Source organism: Lynx rufus, unplaced genomic scaffold, assembly GCF_022079265.1.
Source record: "Lynx rufus isolate CCGP_SWC_20201006 ecotype Redwood Valley unplaced genomic scaffold, mLynRuf1.p SCAF_6, whole genome shotgun sequence".
In the NCBI taxonomy this organism is placed as follows: domain Eukaryota; kingdom Metazoa; phylum Chordata; class Mammalia; order Carnivora; family Felidae; genus Lynx; species Lynx rufus.
This window is the reverse complement of record NW_025814878.1, coordinates 110,512,461-110,520,320: the sequence shown is the minus strand read 5'-3', so window position 1 is coordinate 110,520,320 and position 7,860 is coordinate 110,512,461.

Sequence of the window (7,860 nt, the reverse complement as noted above, 5' to 3'; positions counted from 1 at the left end):
ACGTTTATTTATTTTTGAGACAGAGAGAGACAGAGCATGAACAGGGGAGGGTCAGAGAGAGAGGGAGACACAGAATCTGAAACAGGCTCCAGGCTCCGAGCTGTCAGCACAGAGCCCGACGCGGGGCTCGAATTCATGGACCGAGAGATCATGACCTGAGCCGAAGTCGGATGCTGAACCGACTGAGCCACCCAGGCACCCCTGATTTGTGCATCTTATTGATGACTCTTTAGGTTGAATATTTTAAAAGTATTTGTTAACTACTTTTATTACTTCTTACCAGTTATTTATGTCCTTTACCTAATACATTTGTGTATTAAGATGTTAGTTATCTTTTTCCAATTTGTATGAGTTTCTTATATGATAAAGGTATTACTCTTTGTTAAGAAAGAAAATACAGAGGTGGCCGTGTAGGTGATGGGTGGTGTTGAGACCCTGCAGTCCTCTCAAGGTCGTTCAAATCCTCAGAAAGGTGTCGGGCTGTAGGATGGCATCCGTAATTCTCTTGGCCTTTCTTTTGTGGTCGTAAGCCGACAGCCGCAGTGCCTTGCACCAATATCCCAAGCAGGAGTGTGCCAGTAAGCACTCCCCCATGTCCGTCTCTTTCATAGGAAGGAAAGCACTTTCCAGAACCCCTCAGCAGCCTTCCTCTCATGGCTTGTCGGTCAGAACTGGTTCACGTGGCTACCCACAGTTTCAAGAGAGGCTGGGGAAGCCAGTTCCTGGCAAAGCTGAGTAGAATTGCCATAACTGGTTTAGTCATATTGTGATTTATGCCCAGAATACAGCTGCTCCCCTCCCCCCCCAGAGTCCCCTTAACAAGGAGAAGCAAGAAAGTGGCTGATAAAGTCTGCCATACATATCTCGCTCCGTTAATTACTCTTTTTCTCCTCTGACATAGAAGGAACCAGGGCTACCTGTTCGCCCCTTCTTTCACAGAAGCAGAATGTTTAGGTATATACACGGTTGGCCAGGATAAGGTTTGCTTTTCCCCAACTTTCCTTGCAGCTGAATGTGGTTTCAATTCCTAAGAAGGAGTTGAAAGGGGACAAAATGAACCTAAGTACCAGAGAGTGGGGCACGTGGGTGGCTCAGTCTGTTAAGCGTCTGACTCTTGATTTCAGCGCAGGTCACGATCTCATGGTTGTGAGATCAAGCGTTGCATGGGTTGTGCTGGCCATGAAGCTCCCTTAAGATTCTCTCCCTCCCTCTTCCTCTGCCCCTTAGCTGCTCACACGGGCATGCTCTCTCTCTCTCTCTCTCTCTCTCTCTCTCTCTCTCTCAAAAAAAAAAAAAAAAAAAGCGCACCAGATAGTAAGGAGAAAGTCCTGTTCTCCCTTTCCTTCTTCTCAGTGGTTGGAACATTGATGTGGTTGGGAGTCATTTTGGACTCGCCGGGCAAGGGCATAGTAGAGCATAGACAGAAGGAACCTAGGTCTCTGAAGATTTCACAGAGCAGAGATACCCACACTAGCTTAGGCTTTTACATGAGAGAGAAAAACTATAAACTTTTGTCATCTTTAAATTTTTCTTAATGTTTATTTATTTTTGAAAGTGAGAGAGACAGAGTGCAAGCAGGGGAGGAAGAGAGGGAGAGAGAGATACAGAATCCGAAGCAGGCTCCAGGCTTTGAGCTGTCAGCACGGAGCCTGATGTGGGGCTCGAACCCATGAACCATGAGATCGTGACCTGGGCCAAAGTCAGATGCCCGACTGACTGAGCCACCCAGCACCCCAACTTTTATCATCTTTAAAGCACTGTTATTTTGGGGACGCCTGGGTGGTTCATTCGTTTGAGCATTCGATTTCAGCTCAGGTCATGATCTCATGGTTCATGAGTTCGAGCCCTGCATCTGGCTCTCAGCTGTCAGCACAGAGCCCTCTTTGGATCCTCTGTCTCCCTCTCTCTCTTCCCACCCCCTGCTCACGCTCCTTCTCTCAAAAATTAAAAAAAAAACAAAAAACATTAAAAAAATAAATAAAGCACTGTTATTTTGCAGGCACACTTACATCCTAACAAATACAACTGCCTCCAATCCTCTGTCTGAGAGCATGCTAAAATCTCTCCCACCTTGATCTCTCCCTTGATCCTGTGTTTCTAATTTACATTCAGTCTTTCTCTGTGTTAGTCGGAGAGGGCAAAAGATACCGATCATTTGCCTGATTTAAGCAGAAAAAGGCATAGCTCATAGATTGTGGACAGGGCTAGAGAACTGTCAGTTATCTATTGCTACAATAACACCACACAAACAACTACAAAACCCCGGTGGCACGTAACAATGAGCAGTACTTCGTTCATAAGTCCATGGGGCTCAGTTTATCTGGGGCTGAGCTGAGCTGGGCTCAGGTGAATTCACTGAAGTGTCTGGGGGTCAACTGTTGGCTGGCGAGACAGTTGTGTTGATTTTGGCTGAGCTCATTCATATTCTGAGGCTCAAGTGGTTGCTGGCTGATCTAGAATGGACTCAGTTGGGATGACTCAGGGAGACTAGGCCTAATGTCGCGCGTCTCTCATCATTCAACAGCCTAGCCTAGACATATTCTAACGGCGATGGTGAGGACACCAGTGCGAGTGCTACAGAATGAATGTTTATATGCCCCTAAAATTCACTGGTTGAAGACCTAATGCCCAAGGTGATGGTATTAGAAAGTGGGGCCTTGGAGAGTGATTAGATGATGAAGGTGGAGCCCTCGTGAAGAAATGAAGAAATTAGTGCCTTTATTATTTTTTTAATTAAAAAAATTTTAAGTTTATTTATTTATTTTGAGAGAGAAAGAGAGAGCACGAGAGCTGAGAGCAGGTGAGGGGCAGAGAGAGAGAGAGAGAGAGAGAGAGAGAGAGGGAGAGAGAGAATCCCAAGTAGGCTCCACCCTGTCAGCGCAGAGCCCCATGTGGGGCTCGATCTCCCCAACTGTGAGATCATGACTTGAGCCGCAACCAAGAGTTCGCTGCCTAACAGACCGAGCCACCCAGGCACCCCCAAAATGAGTGCCTTTATAAAAGAAGTCCCAGGGAGATTCTCGCTTCATTCACCACATAAGGGCACAGCAAGAAGTCAGCAGGCTGCAACCCGGAAGACGGCCTTTAAAACCAGACCCAACCTACGCTGCACCCGATCTTGGACTTCCAGCCTCCGGAGCTGTGAGAAGTAAATTTCTGCCGTGTGTCAGCCCCCCAGGCTGCCATGTGCTATTCCAGCTGCCCAGACAGGCTAGGACAGAGAGCGAGCACTGACCAAAGCAAGTCCCAGGGGTGAGCCCGGCCTCAGAATGGGAAGGTCTGACAAGACAACATGGATGCAGGGAGAGGCGAAGAACTGAGGCCATGAATGCAGTCAGCCCACCGCCCCACATTCAGAGCTCTGTTGGGGGGGTTGCCAACATCTTACCACAGGGCCAGACTACTACAGACGCTGCTAGTGCCACCGAGGAGCATTTGGCGCTCAAGTCCCACCGACAGACCTTGGGGCACCGACCCCGGGTGCCGCTGCCATTGGCTGTTCCCCCCAAACTGAGCGTGGCTGTGACAACTGGCACTGCCCACCCAGAGAATGATTCTTTTCTGCCAGTGTTTCTTTGCCTCACAAACTCCTCCTCGTTCAAAGCCGAGGCTGGGCAGATTTTATTAGCAGAGCTTATGATACAAGTGCATGACTTCGTTCACAAGGAAAGATGGGAAAGTGAGGAGCGGGCGTTTTGGGCTACACAGTCCTGGGAGGTGGGCTGTGCTTGCCACAAGGTTTCGTAGACTGGAAAATTCTCCATACATGGGAAAGGGGCTTATATCGTGGGCAGCTAAAGAACCGAAAGGGAACCACAACAACGAGGAGGAGGAGGAGGACACTAGGCTCTCATTCCTTTCACAACTAAACGTCTTTTTTTATTTATTTATTTATTTTGTTTATTTTTCGGAGAGAGAGAGACAAAATGCGAGCAGGGGAGGGGCAGAGAGAGAGGGAGACACAGAATCCGAAGCAGGCTCCAGGCTCTGAGCTGTCCGCACAGAGCCCAACGTGGGGCTCGATCTCACGGACCGTGAGATCATGACCTGAGCCAAAGTCAGATGCTCAACCAACTGAGTCACCCAGGCGCCCCCGCAGCTAAATTTCTTGAAAGAGTACCCCAGGCTCACTTTTCTCATGGCCCACTTCACTTCTGTCGTAATCAGTTACTACCACACTAATGAGGCAAAATCCAGTGGTTTACAACCACGAGCAGCTATTTTTCTCACTCATGCTTCAGGCTGCATGTCGGCTGGGTTTAGTTCCGGGCTCCAGTCTGGGTTTCTGTCTGCTACACGTCTCTTCTCCACCTGGGACCAGCAGCTCCCAGAGTATGCTACGATGGTGAATGGTAGGAGTGCAGCGGAGTGAACAAAAATATATGACGCCTCTTCAGGTACATTGGCATTTTTGCTCACATTCCATTGGCCAGAAGAAGTCTAGCAGGGAACTATATACTCCATCCACCCTCATGCATGCAAGGTCACGTAGAAAGATGGAGGAAAGAACTGAGGACAATAATCCAGTCTACCGTAACTCTTCACCTGGCTCTGCCCAGCTGAGCCATTTGGGTCCATAATAACTCTACAGTTGCCAAATCAAACAGTTTTCAGAGGATGGGGGAGCAGGCAGGTGCCGGGCTAGCAGTACCTTTTCGGGCATGGTTAGGAGTTTGGGTTTTATTCTAAGTGTAGTGAAAGCCATTTAGTGGTTGAATATGTGGTCTTTCTGCAATGCAAATCTGGTCATGCTATGCCCCTACTTAAACTTTCAGTGAATGTCCACTTGTCTACAGGAAAAGGTACCACAACTCTCACATGGCATTAGAAGTCCACCATGATGGTTCCCTGCTCCACTATCTACCATCACTGCACCCCATTCTGTGCACTCTTTGCGGTTCCCATGTAGTGCTACTTAGATTTTATTTTAGTTTGGACTCTCCTAGGAGCAATCTCTAAGACAAGGACTTGAGAGCCAGTAGTTTATTTGGGAGGTGATGGAAACACCAGTGGAGAAGAGGTGGAAAGTGATACAGGGGAGGAATGTAGCCCATAAAGGATGAGCTATGAAGCTAACTACCACAGTGAATAAGAGGAGCTTAATCCTGTTAAGAAACTGGGCAACACATGCCTCAGAATTATCCCATCTGAGGGGTGAAGGAGCTGGTGAATTTACACACCAACTCCTGAGAGTTGTTGGTTGAGGGCTGCTCCCGGGAGGAGTTAACTCCTAGGCACTAATAGTACACTGGGAGTTTGTGCACTGTTTTTTTTTTTTTTTCTTTCCAGTTTTGGGGAGTTGGAAGAAGAGCCTTTGGGCAAAGAGAGCATACATAGAGGTCGAGGGATGTGGGTGAGGCACCGACAGCGTCTCCTATGTGGTTTTTCAAATGCAACTTCTCTTGTAGACCACAGTTCCATAAATGTTTCATCCTTCTGCCTAGGATGCTTTTCCTGCCCTCTCTGCCTGCAAAACTCCTACTCATCCTTCCAGACTTTTCCCAGCTTCCTAAACAGAGGACCACACTTCACTCTGTTTTTTTTTTTTTTTTTGGATATAGTGCACACTTCTTACCTTTATTACTTATCACACTGCTTTACTTATGAGCCCGACTCTCGTACTAGATTATACATTTGTTAAGGGCAGGAGCTGTACTTCACAGCTCTTAATATAGTTTGGTGCCTGGAATATAGTACATGCCAAGGAAAAGCTAGTTGGATGGAAGGATTAATTTCTGTCTACAGAGTCTGGCGATGATCTGCTGGAGTGCGACATTGAACTGTGGCCAACCTGAGGGTAAATAATAGCAGTTTTTACGCTCCTTTTCATCTCGATGACATTACCTACCCTTCCTTCGCCCAATATCCTCCTCTTCTCTCTCCCTATCCTTACATCAAAATCTGCTCCTAGATAACTTCTTTTACATCAAAGGAGGATCAAACCAAGAGACAGGAAATGTGAGTTCCTGTTCCTCTTCACCAGGTCCTTGAGCAATTTCTTCTTCTGAACTTCAGACTCCTCACTTGTAAAGTGATCTTGAATGTCCCTGCCCCTACTAAGGGGCTCTGTAAGAAGATCTCTAGAAGGGGGGCACAGAAGGAACTGGCAACGGTTGCCGCTGAAGGATATATGGGTGGCTCTGGGACAAAGATGAGAGGGAGACCAACTTTTTCTTTATATCCTGGGTTAATTTCCTAGGACTATTGCATCAAATTGCCATTTGGTGACATAAAACAACACAAGTTTGTACTCTCACTGTTCTGAAGCCTGGGAGAGCACAATCAAAGTGCTGGCGGGGCCGTGCTCCCTTTGAGGATTTCAGGAGGAATCCTTTCTTGCCCCTTCTGGGTTCTGGTAGCTCCAGGCATTCCTCGACTCGTGACTGCATCACTCCAATCTCTGCTGCCATAGTCGCACCACCTCCTCCTCTTCTGTCTGTGTCTTCTCTCTTGTAAGGACATTTGTCATTGGGTTTAGGACCCAACCAAGTAAAACAGGACAATCTCGTTTCAAAATTCTTAACGTTATTATTTCCACAAAGACCTCCTTTTCCAAATATGGTAACATTCATAGGTTTCAGAAATTTGGACGTGGACATGTCTTTTGGGAGGCCACCATTCAACCTATTACATACCTATTTGGATGTCTTGAATTGGTATCATGTGCAAGTTTAAGAAAGGAAGATAGGAAAGAGGAAAGAAGGGAAGGAAAAAAGGAAGGACCTGCTTGACAGAATCGTAGGAGATTTTTTTTTTCTAGGATTCCTAATAGTTCAAACAAAGGTGGTCCACTCCTGTTATTGATTACAAGCCCAATACCTCCCATCTCCACGATTTTCTCTTCAAGATATGCCCATAATTAAAAAAAATTTTTTTTAACGTTTTATTTATTTTTGAGAGAGGGAGAGACAGAGCATGAACAGGGGAGGGTCAGAGAGAGAGGGAGACACAGAATCTGAAACAGGCTCCAGGCTCTGAGCGGTCAGCACAGAGCCCGACGCGGGGCTCGAACTCATGGACCGCGAGATCGTGACCTGAGCCGAAGTCGGCTGCTTAACCGACTGAGCCACCCAGGCGCCCCAAGATATCCCCATAATTTTGAACAACAAAACATTTGCTTTCAGTACAGAGCACTCACACAAGAGAGTGGCGAGAAAAAGGAAGGAAAGAAGAGAGACTTGGATGTGACTGAACAGACACTAAGATTTCTATTTTTCTGCTTCCCGTTCAACCCAACTTTGACGGATCTGGCTTTGAACCAGCTTTCTCTCCTCAATTTTTATTTACTGTTGAAACCATGTTGTAGGCGATGAAAATGGAACTCTCATCCCATGCAGGTAGAAGAATAAAGTAGTACAACCACTCTGAAACATGATTGAGGGGTGCATGGGTGGCTCAGTTGGTTGAGTGTCCAACTTCAGCTCAAGTCATGATTTCACAGTTCCTGAGTTTGAGCCCTACTTTGGGCTCACTACTGTTAGTGTAGAGCCTACTTCAGATGTTCTGTCCTTCTCTCCCTCTGCCCCCTGCCTCTGCTTGCAGGGCGAAAATAAACATTTTTAAAAAGAAACACAACTGAACACTATTTTGCAAAGTTGAACACATGCACACAGACCAGCAATTGCACTCCTACATTGATGTCCTAGAGAAACCCTTCCCCCTGTGCACTTATCCAGGAGACATGGATGAGAGTGTTCATAGCAGCAGAGTTCACACTAGCACAAAATGTGAAACAACTGAGTGCTGATCAGTAGTCACGCAGATAAACTGTGCTATTTCTAAATTTTTTTAAATGTTTATTTATTTTTGAGAGAGACAGAGACAGAATGTGAGTGGGTTAGGGGCAGAGAGAGAGGGAGA